The sequence below is a fragment of the Sphaerodactylus townsendi genome, linkage group LG09 (assembly GCF_021028975.2).
Source record: "Sphaerodactylus townsendi isolate TG3544 linkage group LG09, MPM_Stown_v2.3, whole genome shotgun sequence".
Lineage (NCBI taxonomy): Eukaryota > Metazoa > Chordata > Lepidosauria > Squamata > Sphaerodactylidae > Sphaerodactylus > Sphaerodactylus townsendi.
The window spans coordinates 14,229,429-14,257,287 of NC_059433.1; the positions used below are offsets into that span (position 1 = coordinate 14,229,429).

At 45.2% G+C, this 27,859-nt stretch overlaps 1 protein-coding gene across 5 annotated transcripts in view; it reads left to right on the top strand.

Annotated features, from left to right (window-relative positions):
* Window positions 1–27,859, top strand: part of CDH20 (cadherin 20) — a 250,934-nt gene that overhangs the window by 111,087 nt on the left and 111,988 nt on the right. For 3 of the 5 annotated variants that reach the window (XM_048507591.1, XM_048507593.1, XM_048507589.1), the window contains one exon: window positions 16,471–16,623. The gene's annotated coding sequence lies outside the window, so the exon portion shown is untranslated. Of the gene's footprint in view, window positions 1–13,741; window positions 13,957–16,470; window positions 16,624–27,859 lie in introns of those variants that run through there. The other 2 variants (XM_048507592.1, XM_048507590.1) reach the window with 2 other exon arrangements.

The following is a 27,859-nucleotide window of genomic DNA, read 5'->3' on the forward strand; positions in this document are numbered from 1 at the left end:
GATTCTGCCACGTGATTTTTGCCTTTGTTATGCCCCTCCTCTCAGCAGTAGTGCGCAGAACTTGAAGCAGTCTAGCAGGAGGTGCACCGGCGTGTGTGGCAGCCTGCGCCTGCGTGCATTCGTTTCCCACCCAAGGACCGGCGCAGCGGCTGCGTCCTTGCCACAGCCCAGCCCAGGAATGCCCCAGTCCTGGAATGCCCGGCCACGCCCCTGTCATGCCCCGCCCAGCCCCATTGGCGCTACCACCATGGGAACCTGTTACTAAAAATTTTGGATCCCACCACTGACTACAACTGCTGTGCCAGAGGGAGACCACTCCCGTCTAACTGGCCTGCAGTAACTGCTGCTGCTCATCCAATCTCTCTTCCCCTCGCCACTATCCAGAGTAATCTGCACTTTGACAAGAACTGTGTAATTTAAAAAAGAAAACTCTCTCGAACTCTGCCTACAAAAATCTCCTCCCTCTGAAGTCAATAGTGGATTCCTGGCGGTTGCTCTGCCTATCTGTGACAGCTAATGTGTCTAAATAAAAGACGTATAGTTCTCTGTCTGCAATCCAGGAAACTTTAAACTCGTCCCTCTTCAGTAGCCGTTCTCAAGCCCACTCACCACCCTCCTTGCTTTGCTTCACTTCAAGCTGTCTTTGAAAGGCAATTTCAGATACATTTTGTGGTATTATGGAGGCCATATGTGTGCTGTAGGAGGGAAGCATTCCATGGGATGCCCACGAGCTGTTGAGTAAACTTGAGGGTTTTCATTGGATCCCGGCCTTTTATTTTTTGCCTCAATACGAGCCCTGTTGAGTTCAGCAGTTGATACAAACGGTAAGGAACGCCCGTGAATAAGGTAGTTTTGGACTTGAGACTTATCCATCATGAAACCAGCAAGGTCAGCTGTTGCAAACAGCCCTGCCTTCTGCTGTGATGGGAGAACCAAAATTGACCAACCAGCTGGAAATAGAGTGATTGTGGTTTGGTTTTTTTTTTTTAAGGGGAAAGGGATTGCATTTCAATCCAACGGTTTGTAAGGTGGAAGTTGTCTTTCTCGCTTTGCCATCCCTTTTTCGCAGTTGTGAACGAATCTCCCATCCAGCTTTCAAATCTTGTACTTAACGAACATCTTTATTTTTTTATTACTATTATTTATTTGATTTGATGTACTGCTCTATCCTTGAAGGGCTCTGAGTGGGGTACAACAAAACCAGCAAAAAACAAACAAAATATAACATAAAATAAGCAACATAATTAGATAATACATTAAAATCCATTAAAATTCATTAAGCATAAGCATTTTATTGTCATTGTGCACGCACAACGAAATTTACAGCAGCATTCCTCGATGCACACAATTTCAGACTCATACCCCATCCTCACTTTCCCCTTCCTCCCCCCCATCCCTACACAGCCCCAAACACATCAACACGAAGCCGTGGAGTTTAGCATAGCCACAGCTCTAGAGTAGAAGCTGTCTCTAAGCCTCTTTGTCCTAGTTTTGATAGACCTGTATGTAATCAGTAGCAACAGTGTAACCCACCCCATATTTACTGATTGACGGTGCCCAGTCCTAATACTCCAAGAAGGGGATGAGCACATTGCCGGAGATGGTACATGGGGGCATCAAGAGGGGGCAGACAGTCTGCGGCCAGCCTCCCGAAAGGCCCGGTGGAACAGCTCAGTTTTGCAGGCCCTGCGGAACTCACCAAGGTCTTGCAAGGCCCTAACAGCTGGAGAAAGAGCATTCCATCAGGCAGGGGCCAGGACCATAAATGCCCTGACCTGGATAGAAGCTAGCTAGCCGCATCATGGAGGGACCACCAGTAAGTTCGCCTCTGCCGAGTTCAGAGGTCGAGTCGGGACATATGAGGACCTTAATGCCTTTTCTAAACTTGTTCCTGTTTCATCATAGGGTAATACATTATTTGAATGCATGATTTGTTTATGAAGAAGAAGAAGGAGGAGGAGGAGGAGGAGGAGGAGGAGGAGTTTGGATTTATATCCCCCCTTTCTCTCCTGTAGGAGACTCAAAGGGGCTTACAATCTCCTTTCCCTTCCCCCCTCACAACAAACACCCTGTGAGGTGGGCGGGGCTGAGAGAGCTCCGAAGAGCTGTGACTAACCCAAGGTCACCCAGCTGGCATGTGTGGGAGTGTACAGGCTAATCTGAATTCCCCAGATCAGCCTCCACAGCTCAGGCGGCAGAGCTGGGAATCAAACCCGGTTCCTCCAGATTAGATGCATGAGCTCTTAACCTCCTATGCCACAAACAAACACGAGCTCTTAACCTCCTAGTACAAAGAAATCAAATAACTTACTTTACAGTCTTAGACCAGCGATTAAAAAAATTTAGCACGACTTCAGCCATAAAATCTCTGCATAAAATTCTGATACCAAAAGATTCACAAAATGCATGAAGTATTATATCAGTTGGTAGGCAGGTGTGTATGCACCAGAATCAGAAAACATCAACAGAAGTGTGTAAAGCACAGGTGTCAAACTCGTGGCCCTCCAGATGTTATGGACTACAGTTCCCATCGTCCCCTGCCAGCATGATGCTGGCAGGGGATGATGGGAACTGTAGTCCATAACATCTGGAGGGCCGCGAGTTTGACACCTATGGTGTAAAGGTACAAAACTCAAAAAGCGCATCATTTACAATGGCAGTGCCCGTATTGACCCCGTGACCCGCTCTTCTCTACTCCTCTAGGTGTGTTTATTTAGTACATTGTTACCCTGCACTTTTTCCAGGGAGCCGCAGCCCTGCCTCCTCCAGGCACGTCATTTGCTCACACCGTCAGCTGGGCAGCCCAGCCCCACACTCGGCTGGATGCCGACGCTGCGCCTGCCCCTCTCCCTGCCCCACCTCCAGGCAGCAACGGTGGCCAAGGGAAATCTCAGCCGCCCTTTCTGATCGCTACCCCATGCTGGCTGCGTTTTGTGTTTCTCCAGGGACAGTTTTAACTCAGACTCTGGTCTTGTTTCTGTGATTAGCTCATTTGCAGACGGTTTGAGAAACAGATTTTATTTTCTGTGAGATTCACAAGTCACACCAAGTTTTTCAAGGTCTTTTAGTGAAGCGGTGACAAGCGTGTGATGTGATCACCCGTTTCCTGTGTTTCATGTGTGCCGAAGTGTGAGAGAGACCTTTCCCAGGGGAACTGTTTTTCCCGTCTCTTTTTTGATGAAAACTGAATGTGTTGGGCTGGAGAAAAGAAAACGTCTGTGTACCGAAGCACTGTTGGTTGGAGCAACAGGATTGGATGCATTTTGTGAACAACCTTTCTTCAAACTCTTATCTTCCAACACTTTTTTCCATTTCACATATTCTGTACATATGCTTCTTATGCAAAGTTTGGGATGTTATCATCAACCTTCATATCCAAAATAACTGAGAAATATCCATAGCATAGGCTTACCAGTTGCCCACCCGTGACAGTTGAACATGCACCTTTGTTCTCAACTGCTTGCACTAGATCAGGGGTAGGGAACCTGCGGCTCTCCAGATGTTCAGGAACTACAATTCCCATCAGCCCCTACCAGCATGGCCAATTGGCCATGCTGACAGAGGCTGATGGGAATTGTAGTTCCTGAACATCTGGAGAGCCGCAGGTTCCCTACCCCTGCACTAGATCAATTAAGCTGTGGAGGAGAAATTCAGGGGGAGAGTAGCAAAATCCATGATGTTCTAGGAATTCCCCTTGATCTCTGGTTTTTACCATAGAGATTGGGGGAATTCCAAGGATGTTGTAGGACTGTGGTACCACTTCCAGATTAATTACCCAGAAGTGGCATCCCAGAAGGCAATGCAGCAGCCTCCCAAAAATCGGGACAATGGAAATAACCCGGGGGGCGCGGGACAAATTGTTTGAAGGCGGGACTGTCCCGCCAAAAGCAGGATGTCTGGTCAGCCTAACCTAGTGGCCAATGACAGATTATTTTTTTCAGCCGTCAGGCTAAGCATGCTCTTGGGGAAGGTAGGTTTTTCCCCAAGATGTGCTGTGGCTCAAGTAAAGCATAGTGATACCCTTGCCTTAGTGGTATGAACTCCAGACTTTAAAAAGAAGCTCCGTCCTTTTTTTGTACACTTGTTCACAGTACATTTTATAGCAAGGGTTGGAATCAGCTGCCTAGTGAGGTGTTGAGCTCCACTTTAAACAGCAGCTGGACAAACACCTTCCAGGGATGCTCTAGGCCATAGGTGTCAAACCTGTGGCCCTCCAGATATTATGGACCTCCAGATATTATGGACTACAGTTCCCATCATCCCCCTGCCAGCATGATGCTGGCAGGGGATGATGGGAACTGTAGTTCATAACATCTGGAGGGCTGTGAGTTTGACACCTATGCTCTCGGCTGATCCTGCATTGAGCAGGGGATTGGACTAGATGACCTGTATAGCCCCTCCCAACTCTGATTCCAAGATTTTACTGGGAAAGCAAGGGATTTATAGATAAGGTACCATTTTTTTTACACTTGCAGGACTTTTTGTACTCAGTATCAACATCAAATATGACACCAAACAAGCAGCTCTTGGCTACTCTTTACCATATTTATTACACTGGTGTTGCCACTGTTGCTGTTATATTGCTTTTGTTGTTTTAATTATGCCATTAAAGTTTTTTTTATATATATATATATATATATATATATATATATATATATATATATATATATATATATATATATATATATATATATATATATATATATATATATATTCCATCCGTATACATATTCCATCCATATATTCCATTCCATATATATACCATCCATATAAACCCACTGGAATGGGTTCAGGTGACCTTTTCTTTTGAGTTCTTGATTTCTTGTTCTTTCTAAGGCCCAGATCTATACCTTGTATGTACAGCGTCTGATGTACAGGTTCACCATGAAAAGGAATTCATCAATAGACTTCTCCCTAGCAAGCTAGATTTTTTAATAGGTACAAATACTTTTTTCATGATCGTGTTGAGTTCTGCAGCTAAAGCCATTGAGATGTAGTATTTACCCTGACAAATGCTGCTCATAAGAGCTGTGCCTAAGGCCAATTGCTGGAGGGGCAATCCAAAGAAACAGGAAAGAAGTCATTTGCTTTAACATAAGCGATAACTAAAAAAATAATTTCTAAATCTGGAAATTCCTATTCGTGCCCACTGGTAAATAAGAAAAATCAATGTTAATTACACTTGCAAGAGCATGGTCCATAGTTTCATTATTTGAGCAATGCTTAGGTGATGCCTCATTAAACAAACCATTCACTCACTTGGATGTTAATTTTCAGGTACCTGATCAACAGAATGTACAGGTTCAGCTGAGGCTCGCTTTAAAATGAACAAATGACTCCAAAACTGTTGTTGAATTTAGGTGTGAGGAGGTTGTGTCATGACCCTTGCCAAAGTTAGCTCAGTTCCTGCCATGTTGTTTATTACTAAGGGCATTCTCATGCTTTTGGCCTGAGAAAGAGAGTTACCAAGTCAAGAACGTTGTCTGCTTTTTGGAATGTGTGTGTCGGGGTGAAACTGCCTCTGCGTTCCTCCGTGCTTCCCCAGCCCCTTTTTTCCCCCGGGGAATATCTTGCTTGGGGACAGTGTGTGGGGGGGTGGCACCTGGGGCAAATTTCATTTTAAAATTTGTGTCATACTTTTTGAGTATATTTCAGAGGTGGGATCCAGCAGGTTCTCACAGGTTCCCGAGAGTAGGTTACTAATTATTTGTGTGTGCCGAGAGGGGGTTACTAATGGGTGATTTTGCCACGTGATTTTTGCCTTAGTTATGCCCCTCCTCTCAGCAGTAGCACGCAGAACTTGAAGCAGTCTAGCAGAAGGTGCACCGGCGTGCGTGGCAGCCTGCGCCTGCGTGCATTCGTTTCCCGCCCAAGGACCGACACAGCAGCTGCGTCCTTGCCACAGCCCCGCCCAGGAATGTCCCACCCACGAAATTCCCCCTATGCCCCCGTCAGGCCCCGCCCAGCCCCATTGGCACTACGCCACAGTTTGAATCCCACCACCATGGGAACCTGTTACTAAAATTTTGGGATCCCACCACTGGTATATTTGCAATTTTGTTTGTAGAAAGCTAAGGCATTTATACTTCTGAATTCTGTAGTTGCATAATTTTAAATTATGCAATTTTTGTTCTTAAAGTAGCAAAATAAGTTTAGGGAGTAAGTAAGTATTGCATATCATTAAATTTTAAGTTTAGGCAATAAATAAATAAATAAAATCCACCATAGTTTCAAAATTCTCCAGAAATTTTATATCTTAAAGACAAGCAAGAGAGAGGGTCTCACTTAATTCTTGTGTGGCGTTCACCCTCACCTGTCTTCGCTCTCCTCTGCCTTCTTCTCCGCCTCCCCCTTTCAGCCGCTTTCTCAGCCTCCTTCTGTGCTTCGCTCTCCTCTGCCTTCTTCTCTGCCTCCCCCCTTTCAGCCGCTTTCTCAGCCTCCTTCTGTGCTTCGCTCTCCTCTGCCTTCTTCTCTGCCTCCCCCCTTTCAGCCGCTTTCTCAGCCTCCTTCTGTGCTTCGCTCTCCTCTGCCTTCTTCTCTGCCTCCCCCCTTTCAGCTGCTTTCTCTGCCTCTGCCTTCTTCTCAGTGGTGGCCGGCCCCTGGCTCTCCGTGGGTGACAGCCAGTCAACGTGAGTGAGCTTGACAAGCTGCAGGATGGAGAGGTCGGTGGCAGAGACCTTGGGATTGGTGAGATGGGGGGTCAGTGGCAGAGACCCCCAAATAGTGCCCGACCGTATCTATTTTTATTTTTGAAATTTACCAGCAGCTGCTGCATTTCCCACCTTAGACTTATACTTGAGTCAATAAGTTTTCCCAGTTTTTTTTTGTAAAATTAGGTGTCTCGACTTATATTTGGGTCGACTTGTACATGAGTATATACGGAATATGCTTTAAACAACAACAAAGAGAAAAAAATAACACTTCCAGATTATTTGTGTAGAAAAGAAAAAGGAACATTTAAATCCAGTTGCTTTAAAAACAGAATATAGCAGGTAAACACATTCAAATGTTTAGCTGCCAAAAGACAAAAAAATATTTCCAAGTTGTCAGAAGCAAAGACTTTAATTGCCTTCCATCATTGTCTTGGGGGTTCAAGATCTACCGAACAATTAAGGTTTAGTACTACCTTTACCTGTTGATTTTATTTGATTTTATATAGTTTTAAAAGCATTGCTTGCCACTTTTGGAAGCATTTTTTAAAAGCATCATAGAGATACTGTCATATATAATTAAATACTTATATGTGCTTTCAATATATTTGATGGATAAATATCTGGTTAACTGTTGGCAATAACCAGCATTATGCCCCAAACTAATTGTCAGTCCCCACTTGGGAGTAATGAAACCATGGACTATGGCCATGCAGATAGAATTTAATATCGGTTTTACTGCTTAACAGTGAGGAAAGCCATCTGTAAAATGGTTTAGTCAACATAGTATATGCTAGCAATCATAGGGTTTTATTTCTTTTTCTAAAATCAATGCAAATTTTCTGCTGTTCCACCTTGGGGAAGAATTCCCCTGGTAGATTATACATCATACATGTTATAAATTTCTCAAACATAAATTAATAGAAGTGTGTGCTTTAAACATGGCGTATTGCTAGCTAGCCAGAAAAAAAAGTTGCTTCATAATATTGTAATAGTACTTAATATCAGAGTGTCAAGCCCTTTGTCATTTCTCTGGGCCACCACCCTTTGCGGGAGTTTGTCCTGCTCTTAACAACTCTGTAAGAATAAGAGTGCAGTACAGAACAGTTCAGTATTTTGTTCTTGTTCAGGTGAAAACCACTGCTACAGCTGAAGCCTCACATTGGTAAAGTATAAAAACTGAATACAAAGAAGCCAGAAAAGTCAAACTATAACAAGAGTTTTGCTGGATTATTTTATTCCTACTCCCCTTATTAAATTTGTTACCCCACGCTCAGAGGTGGGATCCAGCAAGTTCTCACAGGTTCCCGAGAGTAGGTTACTAATTATTTGTGTGTGCCGAGAGGGGGCTACTAATTGGTGATTTTGCCACGTGATTTTTGCCTTAGTTACGCCCCTCCTCTCAGCAGTAGCGCACAGAACTTGAAGCAGTCTAGCAGGAGGTGCACCGGTGTGCGTGGCAGCCTGCGCCTGTGTGCATTTGTTTCCCGCCCAAGGACCGGTGCAGCGGCTGCGTCCTTGCCACAGCCATGCCCAGGAATGCCCTGCCCCCAGAATGCCCCACCCCCGGAATGCACGGCCACGTCCCCGTTGTGCCCCGCCCAGCCCCATTGGCGCTACGCCACAGTTTGAATCCCACCACCATGGGAACCTGTTACTAAATTTTTTGGATCCCACCACTGCCCACGCTACCCCCAGCACAAGGCCAGGCTCGGGGCGCCTAATGATAAAATTATTCACAGGCATGTCTCAAACAGTTCCAGAAGTCTGCTAAAACTATTCCACCCAATGGCATTCCTCAGACTTATTAAAACAATTATCGCACTCCTAATACATCCTTCCTAATTTGGATTTATCTTGAACAAAGAGGAAGGAAAGAGAAAAGGGGCTGAGAGTGGGAAGGATTTGGGAGGCCAGCAGCATTTGAGATTTCAACTGTAGCGGCATCAAGCAGAGGCACGGTGGAACATGTCTGTCTTGCAAGCCCTACAGAATAGTACTGGGTCCGGCAGGTTCCTGGTCTCAGCAGGCTGGGAGTTACACTATGATAAGGTGACCAGATGGTCACCTTTGTGAACCGGGACAGGGGTAGGCGGCCGTGCGCACGCACACGCGCACACCCGTGCATCCACAGGAGCGCACTGCCTTCTGGGGCGCTGCCGTTTCCTGCCCTGTGACAGGGCGGGAAAGGGCAGCGCCCCAGAAGGCCGTGCTCCTGCGGCCGCGCACGCGGGAGGCTGCTGCACTGCCTTGCGCCCCAGAAGGCAGTGCGGCAGCCTCCCAAAAATCAGGACAATGGAAATAACCCGCAGGACGTGGGACAAATTGTGTCCCACCAAAAGCGGGATGTCTGGTCAGCCTACACTATGAGGAAAGCGGGCTGAGATTCTGGTTGAGATGAGCTGGATAATTTTAGGGCCGGGGACTACCAGGAGGTGATTTCCAGAATCTTGCCAGAATCCATATAGCTGGGCACCCTGTTTCAGCCATGCCAAACAGGACTTGATGTTACTAAGCTTCCCTTTTGTGTTTTATCAGCTCTGGTTTCCAGAGGTTTGGAGCCCCTGAGCACAGAGGTTTTTTGAGCTGCCACAATCTGTGCCTCCTCAGCACTCGGCTCTCCCTTTCGTTTGTCTGCCGTCAGACTTGGTGACCTGATCCAAGTCACCATGATATGAGAAAATTGTGAGTTGTGAGAGATTCAAGAACAATATGTATAATGTATACCATAAGAAAGGTATAAGGGAACTTGCTTAAATAAAACAGAACCTAACCGAAATATTTGTGGGATTTGTGGGAAACATGAACCAGTTAGGATTTCCTCCTTCCAAACTGAACAAGGAACAGGCCCTTTCTGCACAACAAAAACAAAACATTTTAAGGCAGGAAGTGAAAAGTTTCCTCTGTGGAGTTCCGCCTGGCTTTCCCCCATCTTACATTCTGAAAACATTTTATTTACAATCTGGATGTGTTTTGTGCGCATCCTCCTCTAGAACGATTCTGTACTCTAAAATGCTTTCACAGCTATGTGATCATATCGCTGAGCCCACTCCATTCCTTCTCATCAGATTATTTTCATCATTTCTGATTTTTTTTAAAAAAATTGGTAGGTTAAATCTTCAAAGCTTCAATTACACGAGCTATAGGGAATCTCAGCATGAGTCACTGAATCATCGATTCCATGGAGAATTTTTAAATAATAAATTCCAAAATGGCAGCCTGGAATTGCTGCCCCGGGGGGGGGGGGGGGAGGTAGTACAAAAAATGGGGGGATCAAAAATGTTTTGCAAACGTTCTGCGAACATTTTTGGGGACCTGTGTGGAATAGGCCATAGAGTGGTTTCCAACCATTGGAGAATCTGCAGTTGTATATCCACTATTATAAAAAGGAAAGAAACCATCTTCTGGCCCTCCTTTATATGTGTGAAAGAGAATAGGAGGCTCATCCTTCAGAGCGATTTGCTCCCTGTCCCCATCAACTATGTCCCTCCCAAATCTGGGACGTTGAAGGAGCAGCAGTGGCATTGTAGGAGCAGCAGTGGCATAGGAGGTTAAGAGCTTGTGTATCTAATCTGGAGGAACCGGGTTTGATTCCCAGCTCTGCCGCCTGAGCTGTGGAGGCTTATCTGGGGAATTCAGATTAGCCTATGCACTCCCACACACGCCAGCTGGGTGACCTTGGGCTAGTCACGGCTTCTTGGAGCTCTCCCAGCCCCACCCACCTCACAGGGTGTTTGTTGTGAGGGGGGAAGGGCAAGGAGATTGTAAGCCCCTTTGAGTCTCCTGCAGGAGAGAAAGGGGGGATATAAATCCAAACTCTTCTTCTTCTCTTCTTTCTATCCTCTGAAAAGTCATCCAAGTGACACTCGTGCCATTATATCTGATCGGAGTTAATTCCATGAGTTAAGGACATAATATGTGAAAAAGTGTGATCTGTGTGTTCTTCAGTCCCACCCCACCCCCCAAAAAATGTATTGCTGGTCCATTTGACTTGGTGAACCCAAGTACTTGATTTTTTTTAATTAAGGGAAATGTCCGTTGACTCCCTTCAATCCAATTTTGTAAACCTTGATGATGTCTCAACTTAGTGCTTCAGTGTTTAAACTTAAAAGCCCCAAATATGTTCAACCCATTAATCATCTTTGTCACTTTATTCTGTATCTTTTCCAAGTACAATATTCTTTCTGAGAACTGGACAGTGCAAAAATAGCTGCATTAAGATTTGTATAAAGTTATGACTCTTGTAGAATAGGTTGCAAGAGAAATATGTATTTTTCTCAAGAGAATGCTTTCCAAATCCCAAATTACTTGGGGGAGGGGGAGATGATTACTAGAACTAATTCCTTACCACTTCCTGAAGTATTCCTATCCATCAAATTGTTACTATCTATGTGCTGAGAACATCATGGAGAGGCATAGCCTTGTTTTGAGAAAGTGACGTCCTAATAGGACTCAACTCTTCGGGAAAAGAAACTTGCTGTGTTGTTACTGCTGTTAACATAATTCAGTGTTCACATTCACACTTCCTTCATGACAAGAAGTGCCATTCATTATCTAGATCACAGGTGTCAAACTCGCAGCCCTCCAGATGTTATGGACTACAGTTCCCATCATCAGCTGGCAGGGGATGATGGGAACTGTAGTCCATAACATCTGGAGGGCTGCGAGTTTGACACCTGTGATCAAGACAAAGAAAGACAAACTGCTTCCTGATTGGTGAGGAATTACAGATCACCATGACAAGAGAATTCTGAAATGTCCCATGATGCCTCTGGTGGTTCTTGGGAAGGAAGGGGGTGGGACACAAGGTATGCAGTAAGACTGCATGAATAATGAAGCGGAGTAATGACTTCAGTAATTCCTACAGCAGTACCATGTGCCTATATGGGCGCAGGCATACAGGAGTCGAGCTTTTGCCCTCCCCACCCAAGTGCCCAGCCTTCTCCATTACCACTGGCTCTGCTCAAGAATTAATATAAGGAATTGTGGTATTCAAATCTGATCCTTTTGGCTTTTGTGCTTTTGATGTCCCAGAGTAAACTATTGGGATGTGCCAAGCTTTCAAGGTCCCTGCTAGTGATCAGGGTCACATTAACCATAAGGCTGACTAGGCTGAAGACTAGGTACCCCACAGGGACTAGGGGCTCATCTTTAATTTTTGCTGAGGCACTTCCCTTTTCCCTCTCCCTCACTCCCCTTCCCCCCAGGGCAGGTGGGCCACGACCAGATGACGGGGCTCCTTTTCTCTCCCCCTCTCTCCAGGGTGGATGGGCCACAGCCAGATAACAGCCCCAATTCCCCTCTCCCCCACCCTACCCTTCCCCCCGAGGTGGGTGGCCCACGACCAGATGATGGACACCCTTCCCCTCTCCCTCCCTAACCTTCCCCACAGGTTGGCCTAATCTTCCCTAACTCTCTTCCCTTTCCCTCTCCCCTTCCTTACCCTTCCTATCCTTCTCCCTAGGGCTTCAGTGGTTAAAGGCACTTTGCACGCTGTGCCGTAGCACTACATGTACCATAGCGAGCCAATAGCATGCTAGCATCAGGGTTGTGATGTCATGCCACCTCCTCCCTTATTACACCTCTATGAGCAATACAGTCTAGTTATAACCTTGATTGCACGTGCTTGAATGTTCCCAGAAACCATTGGGACCCACCAAAACAGTTATTCTTTATAAGTATCTAAAAAGAACAAATGGCAGCCAACGTGCACAAGCACGAGTCAGGATTGCAACGGAGAAAAAAAGAGGAAGAACAATTGTGCTGGGAGAAAAGAAGTCAGCAAACCTTGTTTCAACTGGGTATCAGTGTCTGTGTGAATACCAAATGCGTCAACGATGGCATAAGTACCTGAAGTAGAACCGAACAACTCAAAATTTCAAAATTGGCACACTGACCTGGATTTGTATGTCGACATCATTTGTAATAAACAATTCAAAACAACATTTGTTCAAAGTTATTTTTTCATTGTGATTGCACACATGTAAATCCACTTACACTAATGCTAACCCTATTCTAATATACTATATGAAAAAATTAAAGTGCATAATATAAAGTGCCAGTGTCAATAAATCATATCAATGTACAGTTTCATAATTTCATTCAAGATATGACAAAGGTCCATATGAGACTTCAAACTAATGTGTTCCAAAAATTTCTTAATATGTCCATATTTTGTAGGGTTGCAAAATGGAACTTCACAAATTTTCACCAGCTGTATTGACAAACAATTGTTCACAAGTCCATATGAGACCACACTGTTCAATTCCAACGGAAGTTTTGTATCTCCATTTTTATGTGATTCCCAAATGGAACTTCACAACAGAGCTGATATCTCCTGTGCCTTGAGCCCATTCATGGATGGTACATAGAAAAATGAGAATCCTGTATAGTACAGGTGTCAAATTCGCAGCCCTCCAGATGTTATGGACTACAGTTCCCATAATCCCCTGCCAGCATGATGCTGGCAGGGGATTATGGGAACTGTAGTCCATAACATCTGGAGGGCCGCGAATTTGACACCTGTGCTGTATAGAATGGCACCACGCGTCTGAATGTGTTTCCGAAGGTATCTTCCTCAGTACACCGATTCTCAATAGTTTGATTTCATCCTAGGGTTAACATTCTTATATAGTGTCATCTTTCCCCTAGAGATCATCTAGTACCTAGAAACCTGGGGGCTCAGCCATGGGTTCATGCAGCCCAGCTTTTGAACCTATGTCACATGAAAAAAGACTGACTCCTTTGTAACTGACTTCGACAATCCTGAATGAGTGGATTCTTAGTTAATCGGCAGGAACGCTCGTGGCATGCTTCACCAAATTTGGTGAGACTCTTTCCAAGTGCTCGCGATGTAATTCCACTTCACCCATGAACAGGAGCATGTCCACGACATGACTGAGCACTGGCTGTATCCAATCTATTTCCACACTATATTGTCACTGGTTCAAATGGGGCTTGTTCTTTGGCTCCTGCCATTTCCCAACTGAAAGGGAAAGGGGGCAGATAAGCACCAGCGTAATTTGCTTTGGCAATTATTGGAAAGTTCCCACTGTGAGGGGAAGCCATTGTTTATTGGTGTGGAAGGACGCTCACCCATCCAGGGACCCCAAACAAAAGGAGACGCTGCTTTTCTATGGGTGTATTCAGCCATATATCGACATATTGGCTAAAGAACCAGCCCATTCGAATCCTAATGGGAAAAAGAGAGAGAGAGACAAGAACCTCAAAGAGAGAGAAAAGAATAAAAGCTATCGAGTGAGAACTACAACTGGAGAAATGAACAGAAACTGTGAACTGGTGAGAAGTGGGTGGAATCTGTTTTATGTGTTTTCTCCCCTAAATACAATGCTTTTTATATTTGTGTTAGACCTATCAGAATGATTCTGTTACCCCTGATAAAAGGTTACTATAAGATTAATTTGGAAGAGTGAATAGGTGAAGCACATTTGGAGGCTGGGTAGAAGTTAAGAATTTTTTTACCCTCCTTCCTTTTTCAGCAAATCAGAATTACCCATTAATTCAGCCTTTTTTGAAAAAAGCATGTGCGGATAATATATTTCAGAGAAGCTCTCTAAAATATAATTCCGGCCAAAAAAAAATTGAGTATTTTACTTTATTAAAAAGCCTGAAATAGTCAAAAGGTGAAGGAAATATATTGGATGATTATGAAGAAAGGAACAGGTTATTTAAGAAATCGCTGAACTAGCAGTCCTTTTCACATTGGCGTGCGAGAGCTTTTTTTAAAAGTGTGATGATAAAGGTAGCTTTTTCCCTTCGTAGCTTTTTCTTCTCCTTGGCGCCTGTGCCAAAATGGGGAGAAAACTTTTGCCAGTGGAATCACTTGAAATTCTTGCCCAATCATTCCTCTTGTCCTGTTTCTGCTTGGATTTGTTGGGAGTGGGGGGCTGTCCTTTCCCCTTAACAAGTTTTTACAGTTGTCTTAGCCACATGACATCTTGGAAAAACTTGTTAGGAAGACATGTCAAAGTTAGGTTCATGACATGCAAGGAGCAAGCCACCAGAGTGCTAATAACCTGTGTTTCAGAGTGAGAGCAGTCGTGTGAACTAACAACAGAATCTGTCGTGCTAGAAAATGGGGATCTACTCCAGGGGCAGTTGAAAGGACAAACGAAACTACAGCCTTGTTTAAAATGACAGGAATTACAGCTTTTCATTTGGGTGGGAGAGAGGGAATGGGGAAGGGAAACCATGGCATGTCCTTGAAACCATATAAGGTATTGCAACACCAATACAGTTTGCCCTCCCAATCTACAACAACCCCTTTTAGGCAAAGGAAAATAAAAAAGTTTGTGCTGACCAAAGAGCGTAAAGACTGCCATCAGAGAAATGCAAGCGGAAATAAGTTGGCATTGCATTTAGTACCTAGTTCGCTTAAGTTTTCAGTGCTTGAGGGGATCTTGCTAAAACAACTCCATTCTACTGTTAATGAGGAATTTCTCATGGAGCGCTGTTTAATTAACAATAGTTCGGCAGGGCAGTTCGGCTGATAGGCTACATTTAGTGAAATCACCCAGCTTGGACCATAATGAGCTTTAATAAAAACCAGAGCCACAGAAACAAGCGGGTATGTGTTTCTGGCTCAAACTCTGTAGAAGACGCATGCCTACGTGTGAACTTGTTGTCTAGATTTAATAAGAGGACAGGCTTCCTGCTCCATTTTAGTTGTGGAAAATGAATCACTATTAAAGATATAGAAGCCTTGTTCTCAATTGCATTTGGTAACTGTATGCACGTGAAGTCAAAGCTCTGGGACTGAGGCACAGTCTCTTTTCCTTTCCCCAAATTTTCTCCCTTGAGCTGTGATCCAATCTTTTGGGGAAAATATATGGCTTGCTTGTAAGTTTCCTTTACTGGGGTAAATATCAAGGCAGGACGTATAAGTGTGGACAAATGGCATAGGAAGAAAGAGTAAATCTCCTCTCCCTGCACTATAGTTCTGTGATTAGAATTGTGACCTCCCATGGCCGATTTTACCAAGGAAAAAATGGCCAATTCAGTGGTTTTCTAGTATTTCATCTAATCAAACCCTTCCACATATTATGTTCCTGTGCAAAAGTTGGGTACCATGAAAGCAGAACCGCTTGATTTCACTTTTCTTTGATTTGGAACGTTTACGTGATTCTGTAGTTGTATGCCAATTCTGCATTTAATTATTTGTTGCACTTAACTTTTGTTTCTCAGACCACTAACTTTGAAACACTACTCTCAGAAACAATCTTGGGAAAGCCGCAGGTGGAATTATACCTGCACATGTGCGGTAGCTTCTGTAATTCTCCTGGAACTTCTTATTTCTTCTATTCTATTTGTTTTCTGTTTTATTGAGAACCATCCAGTAGTTATCAACTTCCTCTTCATAGTTTCTGGCTCCTGACTTTATCATAATCTCTTTGTAGATTGATAGAAATAATTTTCACTGGAATTGTAGGCTCAAATAAAGAATCTTTGGGACACCCTGTTTCCATCTCTCTCTTTTTGAGTCAAAACAGGGTGACCGTTATCCTCTGACATGCATTATTCATCCCCATCCATCTCAGCGAAAACGGTATCCTATTGTTCTCACCGTCCACTCAAGCGGCTTGTGCTCTATCAGCATCTTCTTCATGAATGACTTCTGTATATTTTACCTTGCGGGCTGCTATATTTATTCTGCTTCTAGTGGCTCAACAGAAAAAGAAGGCAACTTTAAAAAAAAAAGACCTTGCAGAGTAAAAATTCTCTTGCAGGTTTAAGTTGACGTTTCCTGCCTGAAAGTTGATGGACTTTTAAATTACAAATGAAACTTTCTTTTTTGTTAAAGCTACACTGTGATGATAAAAACAGGAGACCTGCTGAGGTGCTTGCCAGAGATGCTGTCAAACGAAGTATCTGCCTGTAACCCCAGATGCAACTCTAAGTGAAAGGAGAACAGACAAAAGACCGAGATAGTGACATCTGTGAAATAGACAGAAAGGTAGGATATGATGCTATTTTTGTATGGTATTATGTGCTCCACATCTCCCCTATTCCAAAAGACAGTTTATTAAAAATTATTACAGTTGTCGAGAAATAAATGTATTTAATGCTTTTTTTGCGGGAGGGTTTAGAGTTTTGTAATCCAATCTGATGTAAGTCTTTCCAAAGTAAGTCTCAAAGTAAGTCTCATTGGGTTCAATGGTGTACTTCTCAATAAAAAATGCACAGGATTATATCCTTTGTTGAAGCAGTTTAAGAAGAAACTTTTTTGGAAACAAAACCCCTAATTTGGGCGTGGGGTAGGGATTAGGAATTTGTGGGCCTGGAATATGTCCAGTACTTGACTGTCAGTTTTCATTGGATATTGTTTCCTGATCTCAAAAAACTGTGCTAAATCCAAAAGAATTGTACATATCAATTTGGGATGTTAACCTATCCTGCTGCATATCGAAAATGCAGTAACAGAATTACCAGGTTATATGAACCCATTATATATTAACGGAATGGTAACAGTATCAAATGAATTTATGCTTTACTTCCCCATGGCAACATTTCAGATTTGGGATGACACTTAAATGAATTGCAATTAATTGATTATATAAATATATAAATTATTTTTTTCAGTTTCTTTGTTCTTCCTTAGAACATACTGTTCTTATGCTAACTCTACCTAGCCTAAAAACTCAGCATTCTTAAAATTAAATTTGTGATTCTCATGTGATCAGTTTATGAGGTGGAGGCCATTTTGATGGGGTCCCTTTACAGTTATATGGGAGCCGCTTTAGGGTGTGCCTCTCCTAAATGGCAGCAACAGTACTGGTGGTAGTGGGAGGGGGATCTTTCTTCCTCCCTTCCCAGACAGCGGCATAGGAAGGAGATCGATGGAGGTGTGCAGTTTTTCCCCCCATTATTGTTTGGGGGTTTAAGTTTAATAGTCCTGGGAATGTTTGAAAAAGCTGAATCCCCATATCAGCTTTTGGGTTTCGTCTTTAAAAAATTGGGGTCTGTTAAACCTGAAAATTTTTCTGGTGCCTCCAAGCCCATGTGAAGATGGGAGGTATACTCTGTTCTACAGAAAGATGATAGTATGATCAGTTGAGGTGCATCAGTTGAGAAACTTGTATGCTTCCACGTTACAATATAGTCCCAAATGAATATGAGAATTATCACTCATTTTTACACTCTGCCTTTGTCAAAACCGTTATTTTGTGCATTATTGTACTTTGATACAAGAACATTTATAGTTCATTGAATGATTTTCAAACAAATTGGGGGAGCAGGGCTAGGTAGGCGCTAGGACCCAGGCAGAGCATTCTACAACAAAGAAGGTCTGGCATGATTTGTTCTGTGGTGGAGGAATATACAACCCTACTATCAGCTTTCTGTAGAACAGAGTAAAGCAGCATTGGTGGTGGGTCCAAAATTCATCATGATTCAGGATTCTCCTTTCAGATCTCTTCAAATTGCTGCCTTCTATCAGTATTTTTCCAGAGGGAGTTCAGTCCAGCGTTTGCTGAATGTGTAACCTCTATCTGTGGGTTCTGTGGGGCAGAACTTGGAATGAGTTTGCAACAACAAATTTTAAAAACAAAATGATTTGCTTTCTTAACATATAACATATAACATCAACATTTAACATCACACTTCGAGGTCCTGTTCAGGTTGCATTTTCAAGTCCTTCTAGTTACAGTCTTGTAATGCCAAGTCCATTTCTTCTTTGCTGGTGGCTGGTTTTGAAGACTTCAGAGGCTTGGTGAACAGGATTCAAGATGATGAAGGTTTCCAGAAAACTCTCACCATTTACATACACAAAAAGAAGCCCTGAAACAATAAACTCCAACATTTACAACATAGCAAAAATAAACAACTACCTTCCCAGTAGTTCCCAACAACATTGCAGTAACCTTAACAAGGTGTTACGGGCTTATAGAAATCAAGGTCCGAGTCTGGTAGCCTTGTCTTCTCCAAACTACATGAGGTCTGCTGCAGCCTCTTGCTGCTTTGAGTCTCCACCCCTTACTGGGTCAACCCAAATGCACACCCCTAGAGAGTTGGAACATGACTCCTTCCTCATGACCTTTTGATATTTCCATAGCGGCACGGAGCTTTCATGTTCCTAAGGTAGCATCAGAAGAGGTCTTGAGTTTCAAACATCATGGCTGCAACCCAGAGATTCTCATGTGCGCCAACAAAGATTGTGGATGCTGTTGATGAATATCTCCCTTCAAAAAAGCATGACCAGTACTGCCAAAATTTATACCACTAAAGCATGTGCTTCGGGCATGGAAAGCATTAATGAGACTATAGCTGTCTTCCACACAAACCCCAGATTTTAATTAGAGCTTCCTCATTAGGGGAAAAGTGAGATCCATGAAGAGATCTGATACAGGATCCAAGCAATAATTTAGTATCCAGTATTTAACAATGATAAACTAATTAACAACCATGAGTGCCAGTTCAGTAAACTATTGCTTGGATTCTGTCAGTAAAAGCCAAGGAAGGAACAGGACCCTTTCCTGAGCTGTTTTGGTCTTTGAGGGAGGACTTATTGGGGCAACCTGCTACATCCCAACTTGCATGACTCATCCGGTCCAAGCTGCTTGTGCGGTATAGCTGTTAAGAGCACTGGACTCTGATCTGGAAAACCGGGTTTGATTCCCCACTCCTCCACATGCGCGGCAAACTCTTATCTGGTGAACCGGATTTGTTTTCCCACTCCTGCATTCCTGCTGGGTGACCTTGGGCTAGTCACAGTTCTTCAGAACTCTCTCAGCCCCACCTACCTCAGATGTCTCTTGTGCGGAGAGGAAGGGAAAGGAGTTTGTAAGCCACCTTGAGTCTCCTTCCAGGACAGAAAGTGGGGTATAAATCCAAACTCTTCTGCAGCTGCTCTTCTGCTGCTGCTGCTCTTCTGCTACTGCTATTCTTCAACAACATCTACTCTATGTTCTGCAGTGGTTAGAGTTTCATACTGGGACCTGGGAGACCACGGTTTGAATCCCTAATCTGCCACAGAAGTTCCCTGTCTGATCTTGGACCAGTCACAGCCCAAACTACCTCACATAATTGTTATGAGGACAGAATGGGGGACAGGAGAATGATGAGGACTGCACTGAGTCTTCATTGGAGAGAATGGCGGGAAACTGAAGTAAATTATAAATGTAAACAAAGATGGGGGCAGAAAACAGGCATGAAGTCGTTATGGCGACGCAATGAATGAGACGAGACACAGCGATATCAGGAGACTGGTGGAGAGAAGCCAGCGGCTGATCTGGCTGATCCAGATAGTCTGGTTAGTCTGCCGAGCTGGGGTCCCTGGCACCTTTATTAAGGGTTTGGGGAAGGCGGGAGAGCAGGAGAAAGTTGCGCAATTCATGACTCAGCGGAGGGCTGCGTACGTGCAGGGAGAAACGTTCCTGTCTGGGTCGAATTCACATTCAGGTATCTTGTGACCTGGGTGTCTGGGTGATCTCGTGATGTGCGTATGTGTGAGCCCAGGAGGGGACAGATGGCGCAGGCATTCCTGTGCACTTTCTGAGGCTCTACTGGGTTCGCTAACGCACCCCTAAACAGGCAGGTTGCTTGGTGGGTGGGAAAGAGATTGGCCGAATTCCCACTGAAAATTTAAGCTAGATACAACCAAGTTTCATCCAGGTTCCAACATCCTCACTTCAGCATGTTTCTAGTGAAGACATCTAGCCCTGCCCCTTGGGGGGTGCCTGCTGTCAGGGGTGCAGTTGTTAAGCTAGCAGCACCAAAATTTCAGAGTATCTTTAGGAGACCCTCCTGATGATACCACCCAGGTTTGTTGAAGTTTGGTTCATGGGGGCCAAAGTTCTGGACCCTCAAATGTGTAGCCCTCATCTCCTATTAGCTTCCATTGGAAACAATGGGGGATGGGGCACCCCTTTTGGGAGTACATAGCTTTGGACCCTCTGGAACAAACTTTACAAAACCTGGGTGGTATCAATAGGAGACTCTTCTGATGATACCACACCCAGGTTTGGTGAAGTTTGGTTCATGGGGGCCAAAGTTATGGACACTCAAATATGTAGCCCTCATCTATTAGCTCCCATTGGAGTGGGGGGTTTTTTCAAAAAGGTGCATATACAAGCAGGTCCAGGAAAATCTCATAATAAAGGGGGGGAGCAAGGACGTAGGTAAGGGTGGTTCTCGGGTTCAAACCCCCCCATTTATGTCCGAAGCTCCGCCCCCCCCCATTTGTGGGTTTTTAAAACATATTTAGTGTTTTTTTCGGTTTTCGGCCTGCAGGGGGTGCATTGTTTAGGCTAGCAGCACCGAACTTTCAGAGATTGTTTGGGAGACTCTCCTTATGATACTGCCCAGGTTTGGTGAGGTTTGGTTCAGGGGGTCCAAAGTTATGGACTCCCAAAGGGGGTGCCCCATCCTCCTTTTTTTCCAATGGGGAGAGGCGAGGCCCCGCCCCCGAACTCCCCCCATAAAAAATCTATACCTATGTCCCTGAGGGGGAGGAACACCAGAAACGGGACTGATCTGTGTTCTGCAGTTCGGCTGTGAGGAGATCTCAAGGGAACCTGGATATTTCGGGTGACTATCCCAGGAATAATCACCAGTGAGGATATCACCAAAGAACCAGGAAAAGGTGAAATACTGTGGGGGCTTTCAGGGAAGAGAATGAGAAAATAATGGGGGAGGGGAAATGATATGCCCCCAAATCTTATTTGATTCATTAAGCCACTGCTCTGAAGGTAAAAGATCGGGTGGGTTAAACTTGGTTTGTTCACTAACATTAGGCACTATGAGCATTAAGCACTGTGAACTAATGGTTTGGGACCATCTGCTTTGCGAGGGTCCCCATTTGCACATTTCTCCCGTCCCCCGCTGTTCATGGCATGATTGCATCCAAAAGGGGAAGCCGTGCCCAAGAACCTCTTTGGGGTTTTGAAATATTACGCTGTAAGCATATTTTGTGGAAAATATCTGGCTCAAAACCATTAATTTTAATTTATTCCACTCTCTAGCATTCATTTATACACAGAAATGTGTTACAGACACCGTGCCCTCAAGAGTTTATCTGGGTCAAAGACGATATTAACAACGTGGCTTTCAGCTGCACTAGAGCAGAGCAGTGCTTTTGGATAGCTGCGCTGGGACCTGGTCATAAGGAGGTGCTTCATAAATCACCTAGTATACAGCACTCATAAAGAGCACTGACTTGCAGTGTGGATATCGACTGATTAAAGGGACCTAGACACTCTCAAGCCTGCCTTTTGAGTTTAAAGTTTTTGTTAGCTTACTTAACATCAAAGTCATCTTTTGAAACAAATATCCAAGCGTTATTGTATCTTGAGGCATGCCTTACTACGTAGAATATAATCAGATTGGTATGGCGTTGCATATGGAAGCGTGCCTGTTCTTTTGAAATATGCCTCACAGCAAAAAAGAAAAGAGGCGTATATAACAATGTGTGTATTTCTTTGAAGAGAAAGACAAATTACCATCACTGAATGGAGCCCTGCCATGCTAATTAAATGTTAGCCACTAGTCCTGTCTTAAACTATTCAATATAAAATAATCAAGAGCAAAAGTTTCACATTTAATGTGTTTTTAAAAATTCATTTATTAAGTGCCCCATCCTACTCTTGGCAAGTAAGAACAACTTTAAATTAGCAAATTAAAGTGTGGCAAAAAATGTATGCATAAATCTGTAACTAAACTTTTTGCTTTGTGAAATACTCAAGGCCAGACTTCAAGTGAGACAGGATTCCAGACCTGAGAATCAGTTGACAATAATGTCTTTTCATCTGCCCTGCCGGTTCACTGTCCTGGAATTTTGGCAGTTCCGCTTGTACACTATGAACAATCGGGCCTGCTGTGGGGAGTTTTTTGAAACTCAAAGGGCACTTTTGCACATGCAAAATAATGCATTTTCAATCCACTTTCGCAGTCGTTTGCAAGTGGATTTTGCTATTCTGCACAGTAAATCCAGGAGCAGCAGTGGTGTAGGAGGTTAAGAGCTCGTGTATCTAATCTGGAGGAACCGGGTTTGATTCCCAGCTCTGCCGCCTGAGCTGTGGAGGCTTCTCTGGGGAATTCAGATTAGCCTGTACATTCCCACACACGCCAGCTGGGTGACCTTGGGCTAGTCACAGCTTCTTGGAGCTCTCTCAGCCCCACCTACCTCACAGGGTGTTTGTTGTGAGGGGGGAAGGGCAAGGAGATTGTAAGCCCCTTTGAGTCTCCTGCAGGAGAGAAAGGGGGGATATAAATCCAAACTCCTCCTCCTCCTCCTCCTCCTCCTCCTCTTCTTCTTCTTCTTCTTCTTCTTCTTCTTCTTCTTCTTCTTCTTCTTCTTCTTCTTCTAAAATCCAGCTGCCAAGTGAATTGAAAGAGGATTGAAAGTGAATTATTCTGCATTTCTGAATAATTCCCAATGGCCCTGCATCCCTCTCCCCCACACTGTGTTCCTGACTTTTGCAGTGTGATATAGAGGGGGCCAAGCATTTTCCCCTCAGGTCTCTCTCTGCCAATTCCTTTGTTGAAGCTCCATTTTAACAGTCACATCCTGCCAACACCTTCTACCTCACCTTCTTCATAGTGCTGGGTGTCCAAAACATGGCACAAAAAGTGCTTTCAAAACATGCAGGCCCTGTGGGTTGAAAATCCCACACAGAGATGATCATGACATATGCCTCCTGTGGCTTCAGAAGGTAAGCATGATAAAGCTTCCCCCCAGAAGTGGAGCTCTGAAACTGGGGCCCCTTCCACACACGCAAAATAATGCATTTTCAAACCACTTTCACAACTGTTTGCAAGTGGATTTTGCCATTCCGCACAGCTTCAAGGAGCACTGAAAGCAGTTTGAAAGTGCATTATTCTGCATGTGCGGAATGAGCCAAGGTTTTGTGTTGCTCATGAGAAAAATTCAAGTGCTCTGCTGCCTTCCATTGCCGACAGATGTTTCCTCTGTTCCTATGGCTCTGAGACTGGACCCAACAACTCCAGGTCCAATGCAAAAGGAAGGGCTACAGGCTCTGCCTGAAGGTCTTCTGAACACAGCTCCTTGGAACAATCACTTAAGAAGGTTTGCTGTAAATATTAGCATCTGGAGAAACCATTGAAATTGAAGACACTGAGCATCCGCACCCATCCCTGATCCAAGAACTTGGTTCTACAGAAACAATCAGGGAGGCAACCTCAGTTCTGAGAATGCCTTCTCCATTGGGCCACTAATCATTCTTGTTCCACTCTACAATGTACAAGATTTGGGACCCTCATTCCCTGCCATCAACCCAAACCTCCATCTCAACATATGGCTTCACTGCCCAAATCAGATCCAACAGATTTATAGTTAACATTGTCCTGTTTGCCGTTGCAATGACAGGATGACTACAGTTACTACCATGACCGATGCTGGGATCCAGTACATTCTCCTCCTTTCTGACCAGATAGTGTGAGGTGCTCAAGGCCACTCTTCCCTCACTCCTCTGCACAGCATAGACACCCTCAGAAAACTATTCCTCTATCTAAATAGCACAAAACCTTTCAGGAAAGGCTTTTTGGAAACACCGCGAGGCAAAAAAGAAAAGCAAAACTCCCTACTGTTGGAAAGACCTCTATAGGGCTCCATGGAACTATGGCACCCAAAAGGATATCATAAGTCAGACCCAGGGCCACTGCACATCCAGAGGCAAAGCCAGGGTGGAAGCCGTCTAACGTCAGCTCCGCCTTCGGCCATGCCTCCACAATGTCCCCACTATGCCACTGGAGCCAGCAATGATGCGGGGGTGCTGATGTAGCACTCAGCATTGTGTCGGAGTGTCCCAGGAGGTCACAGTGGCTGCCCACTGGCAAATTTGCCCCTCTGCCAGGATAAGTGCCCCAAGGAGGGCATTTCCACTGGTATATGTCTGCATGTCCAGGAGTCAACTCAGCCCCCTCCATGCACTCTGGATTGGGCTGCATGTAGTGTGTGGAAATACACTGGCTTTGGGTTGCCTTTTGCATTTAAAATATATATGGTGCGGAGGGGAAGGAATGGATGGGGGGATAGATGAGAGCAAAACTAAGTGTGAAACTTCTGAGAAGAAGCTGGATATTGTCCTAATGGCCAAATTCAGGGGGGTTGCATTATGGAGCTTGTGTGGGGCTGTGCCAATGAGTTGGCCCCCTCCTCTGACACAAGGGACACCCCTACTAGTGGAGGGGGCAAAGGCACCAGTGGACGGCTGCCTCCAGATTCCATGGTATCAACACCTGGAAGTTGGGGCCACTGCAGAGCTATGCTGGTGTCTGATTGGATGCCGGCATAAGGGGGCAGGGCAGGGGATTCCTGGGGCGGAGTTCCACCCCAGATTTGCAGTTATGCCTCAGCCCAAACATTTAGCCCTACGGAGGGCTTTCAGGCTGGGTGATTGCTTTTTCTGCCTCCCCACGATGTCAAAAAGCCCCCTGGAGGTGTTAGGGGGCATGATAGTGGCACCATCTCCAAGTGCCTGAGGCTATGGATTGGGAAGCAAGAATAAGTATGGACAGAACTATAAGAGTACCAGTCTGGATGGGGACAAACAAGGAATGACATTTCATAGGAAAGAAGGTGCTCTGCTCCTCATCCCATCTAACTGTCCTCTTGCTGCCCTCTGCAGGGTCTTCTTCTTTGTACACCAGACATTGCCCTGTTGCCGGAGTTTCTTGTCTGGTGTGCCTGGTGCTTAACACAGTGACTATTGCAAAGACTGGCATTAACTGAATGGTATAGAATTGTTGGCCCACGTTGTCCTTCAATCCACACCATTTCGAAATTTCTGTTCATCCACGTCTTCAACAAGTCATTTGTACTCTGAGAAAACAGAATATTTACTCACAAAAGATAAGTTTCAGAAGCAAGTCAATAAGCAATAAGCAAGCAGCTAATGCTTTCTTGAGAAGAGCCTTAAAGATACCATAGTTCTAATTAATTTAAAGGCAAATTAAGGCAGTGTGCCATACAATAAAGATTACAGAAATCAGAGTGGGAGCTTTTACCATGCAAACAAGTCTTGGTGCAATGACCGTTCTGGCCTTTTTACATTAATTCCTACTGCCAATACACTGTAACTTTAGTAAAAGTTGTGGAAGTGATGAAGGCTTTTATGTATGCACGAGCAGTAAAGCGCATTGCACAAACAAATGCAGCGGGCTCTAGAAACTGTTGGTGGGGTAACAGCACCCACCAAGGAAGCCGACCCCTCCTGCCTTTCCTCCCTCCTTGGCCCCGCATCACCACCCCCTTTCTTGGCCTCCTCTCCTCCCACATGCCTACTTTGGCATGCAAGAGTTAATGGCATGCACTGAGGGAGGCGATCCCTCCTGCCTTTCCTCCCCCCAGGACCCCATGTCACCAGCTCCCTCCTCCTTCTCTTCCTGTTTCCAGATACCTGCTCCTCTTCCCAGATGCCTGTTAATGGCACAGTTGTGGCTGCCAGAAGCCACAATTTTCCCACAGGAAGAGGCCAATACCTGCGCCTGCTCCTCCTCAGCCAGCCGCAGTTGGTACAATGACTGTAATTATTCAGCAGTGGGGAAGAAGGGCGAGCACATGAGAGAGTGAGTAACTGCCACATTCCACTGTTTTGTTGTGTTGTTTTTTTACCCGTCTTGTGTAAGCTGTGCCCCCAAGCTGTGTGTGCATGGCAATTGGCTGGAAGTGAGTCATGCATGGTATTGGCTGAAGTGAGTTGCCACCACCCCAGCTAGCCTTTCATATAGTAAGATCATTAACCTTTCTTTATGCTGAATAATGGAAGGTCACACCCAGTCATAAGGGCCACACTATTGCACTATTTTAAAAGGAGGGTGCGAGCTGGTGCCCGGGCGCGGTCATGTCCCCAGCGCCCGGACTCAGCACAGCAGGCAGGGCAAGAGCTGGCGAAGGGAGAGACAGCAGGATAACAGCCAGCAGAGTGACAGTTGGCCGGGAGGGGCCTCTCACAGCTGAACTGGCTGTGAGAGAGAGGGATGAGCTGCAGCTGGGCCAAGGAGGTGGGACTGAAGAGAACAAGATAAAAGGAGAAGGGAAATAGGCCTCTGGAGCTGCCGCTGCAGCAGGGACTGGGGAGGGCGTTGGCAGGGGAAGGGAGTGGTGAAGAAGGAACAGGGAGAGAAGGGTAGAGAGGCCAGGAGCTCAGAAGGGGCTGCTGCCCAGCGCTGTGGGGGAACAGGCTAGGGAACCCCGGGCTTTAGGCTTGTTCTTGTCTTGAAACCCCGACAAGGTCACCCTAAGACAACTGTGACTTGACAGCGCTTTCTACCATCACAGTTGATCCAGCTGACCTGTGCGTTCCGGCGGGGGGGGGGGGATCTGTCTTCATTGTGCTGCTTTGAATGAGATCCTCTTTGTATTTGCATTGCTGTCCACGCTTTTATACAGTTGAAGCCTTTTTCAGATATTACTTCTTCACACTAATAGCATCCCAAATGCACATAGATATCGCACTATGTATAGCTATCAAGCTGTCTCAACGGGGACAATGCATGTGTAAACAGACCACTGGATTTACTTACGGTTCTGGTTCACACATATTGAAGCATGCAAAATCTGCCTGTTCCGACAACCAAATTACTGCCTGTATGAGGTCAGCGCCGTACCGGGGCTAAACTGCACCCGGGGGCATGACCGCCTCCCTGTGCCCCCATCCCACTTACAAGACCCAGCAGGGAGGGCAAGGGAAGGTGGGGCTAGGGGGCAGGGCTCAGACTGGTGCTGCACGCCACTGGTCTGCACACCACCAAGCCTAAGGTGACCAGATGGTCACCTTTGTGAACCGGGATGGGGGGCGCGCACACAGCCGCAGGAGCGCACGGCCTTCTGGGGCACTCCCGTTTCCCGCCCTGTGACAGAAGGCTGTGTGCTCCTGCGGCTGCGCACGCGGGAGGCTGCCGCACTGCCTTGCACCCTAGAAGGCAGTGTGGCAGCCTTTCAAAAACCGGGACACTTGAAAAAACCCGCGGGACATGGGGCAAATTGTTTTAAGGTGGGACTGTCCCGCCAAAAGCGGGACGTCTGGTCAGCCTAACCAAGCCCCACCCCCTGGCCTCCCTGCAGGCCAGCTCCTGGGCTCACTGGGAATATGAAATACAAGTCCCCATTAGCGGTACGCCACTGTATGAGGTGCATCACAATTAGCTTGTTCTGATACGTACAGCTGCTGGGTTCACAATATGTACGTATACGATTTCTAAAAAGGGCTGTAGTTTCATATTAGCATCAATGT